The following is an 11,932-nucleotide window of genomic DNA, read 5'->3' on the forward strand; positions in this document are numbered from 1 at the left end:
CCGCCTCCTCGTCCCCGCCTCCCCCGGTGCCGAGAGCCCCGCCCGCTGGCCGGCGTCGCCCCTCGGTCGACCTGGGCTTCTCCTGTCAGCCCTGAGGGGCGTCCGGCAGCGCTCCGGGGCGTGAGGAGGCTGAGGCGGGAGGCGACGCCATGTCAGCCGCCCCGCGGCTGTGAGGTGACGGCCGGGGCTGAAGGCCGGCCGGAGGGGATCCATCCGGGATGGGCTTCCCAAAACCGGCCGCAGCCCGCCGGTGTGTTTGCTGCCCGGCTGTGAGGGGAGCCGGCCGGCCGGCCTGCCGCCGTGCGGGTGCCGCTGGCCCCTCACAGCCCTGCGTACGTGGCCCGGGTCTGGCGCACACCCGAAATACGGGTGGTTTTGGGGTGAGGCCGATGAGTGTTGCTCTCGGGAGGGTTGCGCCACACCTGCCATCTCTGGATCCCTTTGGTCACAGCCTTCTGTGTGTCCTTGACCTGAGACGTTGGGTTTTGAGCAGGATTCCCCTTGCTTTTCATGGTCTGGATGTGCCTGGTGTTGCTGAAGGTGACACAAGGTGATGCCACGTTTCCTGCTCCTCCTGCCTACCCTTGGCATTTCAGTAGGATTCTATAGTTAAAGCAAGCAAACAAACAAACAAAAAACAAAAACACAAACAAACAAAAACAACAAACACTTCTGCACACTGGGAAAGTTGCAAGGCATTAAAGATAGGCCAAGCCTAGGAGTGAGAGATTTCCTTCAGTGGTGAGTCAGTTCAGGCAGTGGAAATGTGAGGAGATGCTTTCCCTCCAGCTTCCTAGGTGCTGGCAGTGTGGAGGAGGAACGTGGCTTTGGCAGCAGAGATGAGAGCAGAACAGTGAACAACAGGCTTAGGTGGAAAGGTAAAGAAAAGTGGGAGTAGCTGTGCAAGAGGACAAGGAGCTAAGGGAATAAGGTTGGGATGTACCACTTGTAAGTGCATGGAGCTGTGGTTGGACCTGAATGACCATGCGACTAAAGCTGCTCCACTGGTTAGGCCCAGACTGGCAGCTAGTGAGGTGCAAGGGAAGCTTGGTCTTATGTGAGTCAAAGTGAGACGAGCAAGAGGAAGAGTGAAAGGTGGAATGATGCATAGAAAATAGATGGCAGGATGGAAAGGGAATGGTTAAAGTCTTGTTTGACGGGGAGATAGTTTTGTTATATAACAACACTGAGAGAAAGGGAGATATGTATGTTTTTGGAGTGGATCTGGATTTGGGTTAAAAATAGGGAAAACTAAGAGTGAAAAGTCAAAGACTGGGCACTTACTAAGTTTGAGAATACGTGTGGGGTGTGAGAAGGATGGGGTAGAAGGCTTCAGGTTTTCTAGAGTTGTAGGTTTCTGGATGTTATTGACCTTCTGTTGTTTCTATGTTTTTATGTCCCAACTCAGCTGCCACCGACTTGAAGGTCAGTTGTGAAAACTCAGACACTGTTGTGAAGGATCCCACGGTAAGGAGAGACTAGGAAGTGATGATTTCTATATTCAGTGAAGAGTGAAGTATTTCAGTAAAGGAGAAATAAAAGGAAAAAGGCTTGAAACAAACAAAAGAAGGTGAGCATCATTTGTTACGAACACAAGCGGAAGCTGAAGTCTTGAAAAAAAAGAAGGAGCATCAAAATGCACAGTCAGACTATTTTATAATGTGTGGCAACACTGGCACAAGGAGATTAATTATGTTTATGTGACAGTTTTCTATTATCTGATTCTAGTTCTATTGTTGTCCAATATAGAGCTTTAACAATAGTAATAATAATAAATTATGTAGTGCTTATTTCTGTCTTGTTAGGCTGAACTTTCTTCAGTTGTCTGGTATCCTTAAATGAGAGGATCACTGTTGTTCTATAAGATCTCTCCCTTTTCCTGTTATGTAAATACTTCTTGTACCAAACCTTACACACATTAGGAATTTCACATTTATTAAATTATTTTCTTTAATTAAAAAAAAAAAAGGAAAAGACAATCACTCTTCTTGACAAAAGTTAGCAATCTTGTTGTTTAGCATCTACATGCAAACAAGATTTCTGTCCAAACCTTTACATCAGCCTTTCTTCTCCACCCTCCACTTGGTTTTCTCGTAGTGCTAGGTCTCCAGATTTGACACCGATGATGAGAGAAGTCATTTCAGGAATACCATTCTTCCATTTGTGAGATTCTGATTCAACCTGATTTCAGTTTTCAGTGGATTGAGTGGATTTGAATTCATGTCATATGGCTATAGTCATTAAACTGTAATCTTGAGCCATATCTTGTGATTTAAGATAAGAATAAATTTATCTTTTTATTTATTTATTTATTTATATATATTTTTTAGCTTTTCACATAGTAACTGTTTAGTTATAAGTTATGCATATTTTATTTCTGGATACGAAGTGGTAATGTTTGCAAAAATGGAGGTAAATTGATTTTCCCTATACCAGAAAGTACTGAGAGAGTTGTTTGTATAAATCTGGACATGGTTGTAAGAAAGACAGTGGTTATAGAAGTTGATGCTAATGGGGAAAATAAAGTATTTTGGACTGGCATAGAAAGCAGTCCTAGGGCTATGGAAAGCTATAGTGCATTCACAGCTGGAGCGTGACAGGAAACCCAGAACTACCAGAATATCATTGCTTTTGACATAATTTCCAGGCCTGCAGTCAGGAGCACTAGTGAAGGCACCAAAAATACAGATTACCATTTTGGGATGATGAGCAGGGAAATAGAGTTGTTCACATTTTATTGGTTGGGAATTAGTCAAGGCTGTTCTGGTGGAAGCAACTATTAAAGCAATAACCTAATGAAATACAAACTAAAATTACTAACTTGCTACACACAGACCTTTTTTATTTTTTATTTTTAAATTAACACACATAAATGACAAAGTCATTTGCGTGATTTCGATTGCCTAATGAGGATGATCTCTAGAAATGAAGACAAGTACCGTAAGGAAAGTTAAGCATATTTCATCTTCTAAAATTCTACAGTGCAGAAGAGAAGTTAATTTGTTATGAGCAATATGAGACTGGTCACAAAAATCACAGCTGTTGGAGTAATCTTTTCTCTTTTGAGATTATACGTGCAAAATACAGGACGTGCTGAGATTGTGCTTCAATTCAAAACACTAAATATGCTCTGCAGAACGTATTTAGGTGTCTGAAAACATGGTGAGAGAGTCCAGGCTTTTCTAATCTGGCTTGATGAGAACGCACCCACTAGAGAAACATCTTGTGTTTATAATTCACTGCACACTTGGAAGTTTTTCAGTTCTGTTTTTCTGAAACCATACAAAATCCTTGAATCAAGGCCGGTGCTACTTGCTTTGTCTCAGTGAAATCTGACCTTTAATTGGTATGCTTTGAAACAAGAGCTGTTGAAGAACACATGGAGGTAATGTGCAGCAAATTGTACTTTATAAATTATAACTTGCTTACTGTGACAGTGTGGACCAAACAAAATGATGGCACAGAAGCCAAGGGAAACCCAGTTCTCCAACTCCCATTGAGTTCTGTCCAGACAGTTCACAGCAAGCACTCAGCGTGCATAGTTACTGTGAAGCTCACCCGAATAGCTAAGGACTGTGTGTTTTGGTTTATTTAAGTTCTGGTAGACTCAAAAGGGCTATACTTAGAAATATAAGGATATAAAGATGTTTGTTTTATTAGAATTGTTTAATTAGAATTGTCAATTTATAGGCTGAGGACAAAAGCATCGGTGCCAACAGCCAGTAAGCTTTTGAACCAAACTTAATTAACCCTGAAATAGTTGTTCTTCTGCAGTTGTTTGGCAGATAGTTACAAAAGAATTGCAGAAAAGTGCAGCAAGTTGGCTGCACTGGAAGTGGGGGGGGTGAATTTGACATCGACACCCTTCTCCCAAAGCAGCAGCAAACTGCTGCTGCCTTGTGCTCATGCTATGCACCCTATTCACCTGTGAATGTCCCTCCTGCAGGAGGAACTGGCAAAGTCCCAACAACAAAACTGACAAGACTGCTTTCTTCAGGGCCTGGGCAAGCCAGGAGTGCTCATAATTTGTCTGTCTGTCACTGCCTCTCCATAAATCTTCTTTCCCACCCTTCCCTCTGTTCCTCTAAGAAGTGTGTGAATGTGACAGTTCAGTTCAGTTTTTCTGTTTGTAAATGAAGATATTTAGAGAGAAGAGGTCATTTAATTAAAGGTTACACGTTGACCCTACTAAAAATCAAATAACTTCGTTTTGGCCTGTAGAGGTAGTCCTGTATCTCATGTCTGCATCTTAATTTGTCGTGTTTGCTTATCGTGCTTGTGTCTGATTTTAAGAGAAGGGTGTGGCGGATCCTCCAGCTGGCAGTGTTGGTAACCCTTCACCTGTGGCGCTGAAGAGTCACGGCACTGAGATGAGGAAATGAAGGTCAGCCCTTCATGTGCGTGCTGCTACGTGCTGCACCTGTCGGCATAGGTGTTGGCTGCAGACACCTGTACCCCGACTGGTGGCCGTGCTGCCCGTCTGCCAGAGCTGAAGCCTGGAGAACAGTAGAAAACACAGTGGGGTACAAAGATGAATCTGTATTCTTTAAACAATGTTTTTAACCTGGTACAAGTGGGAATCTTCATTCCGTTTGGGGTGCCTCCCCTTCCTACCTCTCCCCTCTCGCTCTTCCCAGCCTTTCTGGGGGAGTCACGAACTCCTCTGGTGCTGGAATGACAGCTGAGGCTCCCTGACGCTGCTGTGGATCTCTTCTCTTCCTGCATGTAGCAACTCAGTGGCTGGGACATTTAGGACGGATGTGGGAGTCCCTAGTCTGTGGGATTCAGTTAGGATCTAAACTGCGATCTTATATATACTTGAAAAGATTAAACTGGATAATGCTGGACTGTGGCTGGGTGAAGTAACGAGGTTGTTGTTGCTTTTGAAGTTGTGTCCCCCTGCCCAACTCTGGGGAGACCCAGAGTTGAAGCGAGGTGCCATTTAGGTACCTGGTGACTGTAACATCCAGGTAATTCAAAGAAAGATTTAGACGCTGCCAGGAGGATAGCACAGGAGTGTGATTCGAGGGAAACACTGTCTTCTTGCTCATCTTTTAAACAAAGTTTACTCCAACTGTTTTCCAGACTACTCCTTTTTTAATCTAATCCTGAGTATTCCAGAGAGGTGCTTTTAAGTGGAACATAGAGAATATATTGGAGGCAAGTCACTGCAAGCTCTCTGGCCTGTCCAGGTCTCTCTGAATGGGACTTGCAAAAGGTACACCCAGGCACAGCCCTCTGGTGTACCACACCTCACAGTTTTGTGTCATCACCAAACATGCTGAGGATGCACTCTGTCCCTTCATCCAGGCCACTGACGAGTGAGTTGAACAGGTCTGGACCCAGTACTGACCCCCCGGGGACACCGCTGGCTACAGGCCTCCAACCAGACTGCGCCGCTGATCACAACCCTCTGAGCTCTGCCATCCAGGCAGTTCTCAAGCCACCTCACTGTCCACTCCCCTAACACACAATTCCTGAGCTTACCTATGAGTATGTTGTGAGAGACAGTGTCAAAAGCCTTACTGAAGTCAAGGCAGACAACAGCCACTGCTCTCCCCTCATCTACCCAGCCAGTCATTCTGTCATAGACGGCTCTCAGATTGGTTAAGCACGATTTGCCCTTGGGGAATGCATGCTGACTACTCCCGATCACCTTCTTTTTCTCCACATGATTAGAGATGACCTCCAGGATGAGCTGTTCCATCACATGTCCAGGGATGAAGGTGAGGCTGACTGGCCTGTAGTTTCCTGAGTCCTCCCTTCTTGCCCTTTTTGAAGGCTGGCGTGACATTGGCTTTCTTCCAGACCTCAGGCACCTCCCCTGTTCTCCACAGCCTTTCAAAGCTGTTGGGTAGTGGCGTACTGATACCATTGGCCAGCTCCCTCAGCACTTGTGAGTGCGCCCCATCCAGGCCCATGGATTTGTGGCTATGGTGTTTGCCTAAATGATCTCTAACCCGACCCTCCCCAGCCAAGAGAAAGTCTGCCTTTCTCCACACTTTCTCTTGTGTCCGAAGGGTCTGGGATTCCTCGGGGCTGGCCTTAGCAGTAAAGATTGAAGCAAAAAAGGCATTAGTGTTTGTGAAGCTCTTGAGAGCAGAGGATACTGTGTGATATTTGCTGCTTTATGAACCAACCAAATGGTTAAGTTACTGCTGATTACGTGTAGGAGGGTTGTTCTCAAACAACAAAAAAATCATTATAACAAGCCCACTTAGTATTCAGAGAGGAGGACTTTTGTAGGGAAATCCAGATTTCATTGGGTTCCACTGTGCAAGATCAGCTATTTTTTGAGGACAAATAAAAACAGTTACATAAAGTTCAGCTGGCTTGCTGATAAAACCAGGCTGTAAATGTCATCACACTGGACACACTTTCATGTAAAGTATATCCCTGGTAGTGTTTAATGGTGCTTAAAGTAGCTAAAGAATCCATAATAAAGCCCTGTTAATCCTATACAGGTTCAGTTCACCTTTCTCTTAGAGTGCTGTTGCCGTACGTAGAGTTTTGTCTTTCTACTTATGTTCATGTAAACTGTAATGAGTTCACTCCTTAGACTTTGATATTCTGAAATAGACTCACACCATTAGCGCCCTGTTTCACTCATTCTGCAAGTCCCATGGCTTTTTTAATATTCTTCATATTGGCTTTAAAGTAAGCTGAATGAAATTATGTTAATATCATCTCTAATGTAATAAAGCAAAACAAAACAAAAACCAGGGAAAGATAACTTAACCATGGCCAAAACCTTCACCTGATTATAAATGAAGCATTTTTTTTTTTTAACTGAGGATTCTTGCCTGAAGTGATTTTTTTATTTTTTTATTTTTTTTGGTAACGTTTCGCATGCTTTAACTAATTATTTTGATATAGATGCAGAAATTTTATTTCTGTACAATCTAACAATTTGTTCTCCTATATTTTGGACATCATAATCAAAGAAGAAAGGCAGATTACTGATTCTTCTGAGCATGGCAAGTGTGTGACTTCACATGTACATATGCAGGCACTGAAGCTGAAAGGCTTTTTCTAACTTGTAGGACGCTGTAGGATACACACCTAAGCTACATGTCTCCCCATGTGTCAAGTGATTTAAAGAGCTTTGCAGCACCACAGGCACTTGGCATTTCTCAAACTCAGATTTCTCTTGTTTATTCAGGAAGCTTCTGGCCAGAGGTAATTTGTGAAAGCCTTGAGATAGAGAGAAATGGAGATGGTTGGGATACGTGCCACAAGGAAGTATTTCTTGATATTGATTGTATCTTTATTCTGAGATATGGTCTGCAGTTTTACACCATGAACGACTCCAAGCAGGTGATTGTTGATAATACTTGTGTTATCTGGATAAAGATGCCGGAAGCATAAGAAAAAAGTGACAAGGAGGTTGCTTCTACTGACGTTTGTGTCTTCTCTGCACTGTACTTAGCTATAGTGCAGTGTATAGAATTTTGTGGATAGAGCTCTAAGTTAAGGGATAAGAATGTTTGTCCTCGTCCCATAATATGGGCTTGTATCACATCAGATAGCTTCATCTTCCATGAGAGCTTACTAGGGTACGAGACAGACACTAACACACTGGGAGAAGATGAGTGAAGACTGCAGTAAGATTCTTGGAGAAAGAAGCAACAGAATTGCATTCTGTCCAAATTAAAAAAAAAAAAAAAAATCTAAGCATGTTAATATGTAGGGTAGAGAGTGTTGCTTCTGTTGTGGATGAATGAGATTTAGGAAAGGATGTAGGTGGGGTAGTTTGGACTAAGTGAAACTGAGGAATTACCTTTTGGCAGGAACTTCTAGTCACTCTGAAGTTAACCTTGTCTCCAAAACTCTTCACATAGGCAGATCTGTCACAGAAGCCTGTACCTTTTTTGCAGTCATTCCAGCAGAAGTAAAAGATGCCAAAAATTCCATTTCATAGATGTGAAAAAGACTAAATGTACCTCACTATTCCACTGAGGTCAAGAGAGTGAAACCAAGGTTTCTCCAGGTAATTGGTTTCTTCTTTAGAAGAAAAACACAAAGGAAGCTGTTGAGGATGGAGCTTCAATCAGGTAGGCATGAAGAAAAGGGAGGGAAACGGTAAGATAGGAGTAGTAGCTAAATATACACTAACTAAACTAATGGAAAGCCAATATAGCCTGGAGGAGTTTGCATTGGTAGGTGGTGGAATGATGGGTTTCCACAGAAATCAGTCTTTGTTGGATGTTTTTGTTAAGACTAACATTTTTATTTCCAGGGAGTTCATTAATTTGGTAAGACCTCAGGTCTTTGTCCATGCTTTGAGCAGGTGAAATGGCTCGATGATTTCTGGGGTTCCCTTCCAGCCTCAGTTCTTCTGTGGTTCTTTGAAGTTCTGCAGGTTTACAGTCAGAAGTTGGCACTGTATGTCTTTTAAAAACAATTTAGGAAAGTCCTTAGTTATCCCAAAGCAAGAGGATATTTTGTCTGAATTATTTATTCCTAAAGCCTCTTCATGCCTGTTTTGTGTGATGACAATGTGGTCCAAACTGTTTGTACATGAGATCTAGCTTATCTTTTGTACTCCGGCCTTTCGTCATCTGCAAACATTTATTTTTTTAAACTTCAGGTAATCGGAAAAATGTTGAGTATTATGAAGTTTGCAGGAATCCAGCAGAAATGTGCTTATAGTTGATTTCTTTTTTAGTTACACCTTAAGGCTCAGTTTTTAATCTATTGTGTGTTTGTATTGTTGTAAATTGTACATTACAATTATTTGGACTTTTTTTTTTTTTTTTTTTGTACTGGTGCAGTGTTAGCTTTCTTCCAGTCTTCTAATACTTTCCAGCACTTTAAGGCTCACTGAAAGGAAAATTAATCGTTCATAGCGTGGCTTATCCAGCTTCCTAAATTCTTGGATGTTTTTTATTTGATCTGCAGGTTTAAAAATATTTAGCTTGATGATTTTTTAACATTCTCTTAGGTACTGCTGGATTGCAAGGTATTTTCACCATGTGACTACATAACCTAGGTGTCCTTTAAGAAATGTGACAAAACGATTATTAAACACTTTTTAAAAAATGTTTTTTGTTCTTACTGATTCTGGTATTTCCATTTAGTAAGGGTCCAGTAACACTGTGGAAGTTAAAAGATTTTTGTTGTTTTTCAGAACAAACTCCTTTCCATCGCCCTCAGTTAAGCTACCAGCATGGACTTCCCTACCCCCTGTGTTTATTTGCTTTTCTTATCAACCTCTCATAGTTTATAACTTCTGGTTTTACAGCCACTATTAAGAAAAGTCTCCCATTATGCCATCTGAGCTAGCTGCTTCAGTTCCTCTCTCTGGCTGTGGTTTAGTGAACAGCGGAGCCAGGCTTAGGATGCATTGCAGCTGAAAGGGGAAGATCTCGTTCCCTGCCCCTTCACTGCTCTTGGATGGGGAAATGCCCGTGTGTGGTGTTCGCCAGCCCCTGCCGGCTGGTTCAGCTGGCTAACCTACCAACAATCCCTCCCTCTCTCTTTTTCTTTTTCCCCTCTCCTGAGTTTGAATTATGTCTGGTTGGTGACTTACGTTGACTCATAGGCAGACACGATGCACAACAGAGCTGGTGCAAGGTGTGGTGGGTGAAGTGGACAAGTGTGGCGTGCGTCTTTTGGCATTGTCAGGATGTTTAACTGGCCCATCATGAAGCTGTAGTCTAAGCCAGTTTAGTTGTTCTTAATTACTCTAGACCTCTCAATCATGGGATTGCTGCTTTATAAGCATCAATAAAATCTAAAAGTTGACCTTTTAAAGTACTACCTGCCCGTAATATTAGTTTGAATTGATTATAAACACCAAACACAAGTAATGGTGACTTGTTTGTCAGAAATATATGGTTGTGCCACCCGGTCAGGCAGCTTAAGATGAGGTATAGCGTATGATTCTGTCTGATAACTACATCAAAAAGTGTTTTATTTTTCTTTCTTTCTTTCCACGACCTTCATGCTCCAATCTCCAATTTTGAGCTCAGTTTGGGGCACCATAAATTAATGTGCATACTTCACAGCTTCAGTGAAGAGGACTAAACTGACAATGGGTGTTGCTGGACACATGAGCAAGATCTAAAGATCAGATCCAGATGCTGAAATAATGTCTGGTAGACTTCTGTGAATAGTGGAAATGGTGAACCTATCTTTTGGATACTGTTCCTGCAATGTCTTGGTACAGGCACACATTCACCTTTCTGATGACTTGAATAGGAGGTGTAGGTGAATCTTTGTTGGGAATGATTCCTTAAGGGTAAAATTCAGCATGGTTTTTGTTTAAAAACTGGTGTTGAGGTTAGAGTCACATGTTTAAGAAACAAGACATTTTTGGAAGGCTTCTGTTCAACCTGTGGCAACCGGTGACTTTTCCTAATCATTTTTTCCTAATCAGTACTAACCCTGGGACAGCCTTAATAACTCTGTATTACGGATGGCTATTGATATAACCCAGCAATGACAGTAGTGGGGAGGGGAAACGAAGGCAGTGGAGGCTATGGATATTATATAAAGAATGCATCTAATTGCAAAGCAGGAGGGGAGAATCAGCAATTGTAAAAAACAGCTGCTTCATTTAATGACAGTGAAGAAAGAACTGAGCAGAACTGAGCCATTACTGAACGCATAACCACTGCTAACTTGCTGGAGCAGAAATGAGACCTTCAAGAAGGGAGATCGGGTGATGGTAAGAGGAAGAGTTGAATTGCTATCACAATTGTGAAGTTGGCATAATTTATGACGTGATTATTATCCTGTTTTGTTGTTGTTTTTTAAATATCTGAATTCTAAGAATAAAAAAAGATGCCGAGTCACATAACAAGGCTTTTAGCAAGAAATACATCTGAGACAATGGCAAACAAAATGATTCCTTAGGTTATAGCAATTGAAATAGCCATCCCAAATTAAAAGAGATATAATGGATTCAAACTGAAGTGAAAGCAAATATAGAAAATGCAACATTTGAATATTAAATTCTTAATAAGTAATTCAGGAATTGCCTCATGTTTCTAAGATTATTCTTTACAGGCTGAATGATTTCTATTGGTATTGAGTTAACTAAGGAAGAACTTAAAAATCAACATGTCAGTAAACACAGAGGTCACACAGCATTGAGGAGGAATACTTGGTAGTGTAATAATATGCACAGCTGAAGATAAAAATCAGGTTTTCAATTAAGAGGCCTGGTAATCAGTCCAATCAAGGGCACTACACAGTAAGTATGCTATTTGCTGCTTTAGTACCTTGGACTGTTTTTAGCTTACTCTATCCTTACAGGAATTTCTGATTTTTTTCTTGCGTGCTCTAAAGTAAACTTGCCCGTTCATGGCAACTGAAATGGAAACCAATTATCTAGCAATTCCAAGAAAACAAAAGGTATGCAGATATTAAGATGCCTATCTTAAGCTTCTCAAACATGCAAGACTTGAAATGTAATGCTTTTTGGCATGATGCAAGACCTTCCTGGCTAGTTGGATGGCAAAAACCACCACACTTGTAACTTCCACACTGTTCCATTTGATAATCAAATAATTCATCTGCTTCAAATGCACTACCTAAATATTATTTGGCAGTGGTAGAGGTAGACGATTATCCCTGAAAAACTACCTGATAATACACTTCGATAATGACAAACTAGCTTGAGCAGTATAAATCCAGTTTGTACTAGCTGTGAGTAGTACCTGGGCACTGGCTTACAATAACAAGTCAACTGTTAACAGAAGTGCCAGAGCAGTGATCTCCAACACTTTGAGTTAAATGACTGCTGGAAGGACTGAGCAGAGTTGTACCCTTTCACATCCCTAACCAATAACTGAGGATGCTGGGTGAATAGCAAGGAAATGGCTTATGAACTCTCCTTGCCACAGTCCATTCTCCTGCCTTTGCTGAAGACAAGAGCCCTGGGCTAGACGGACCATTTGGTCTGGCTGTAGGGCAGTGGCCAAAG

The sequence above is a fragment of the Anser brachyrhynchus genome (genome assembly GCF_964034855.1).
Source record: "Anser brachyrhynchus genome assembly, chromosome: Z".
Lineage (NCBI taxonomy): Eukaryota > Metazoa > Chordata > Aves > Anseriformes > Anatidae > Anser > Anser brachyrhynchus.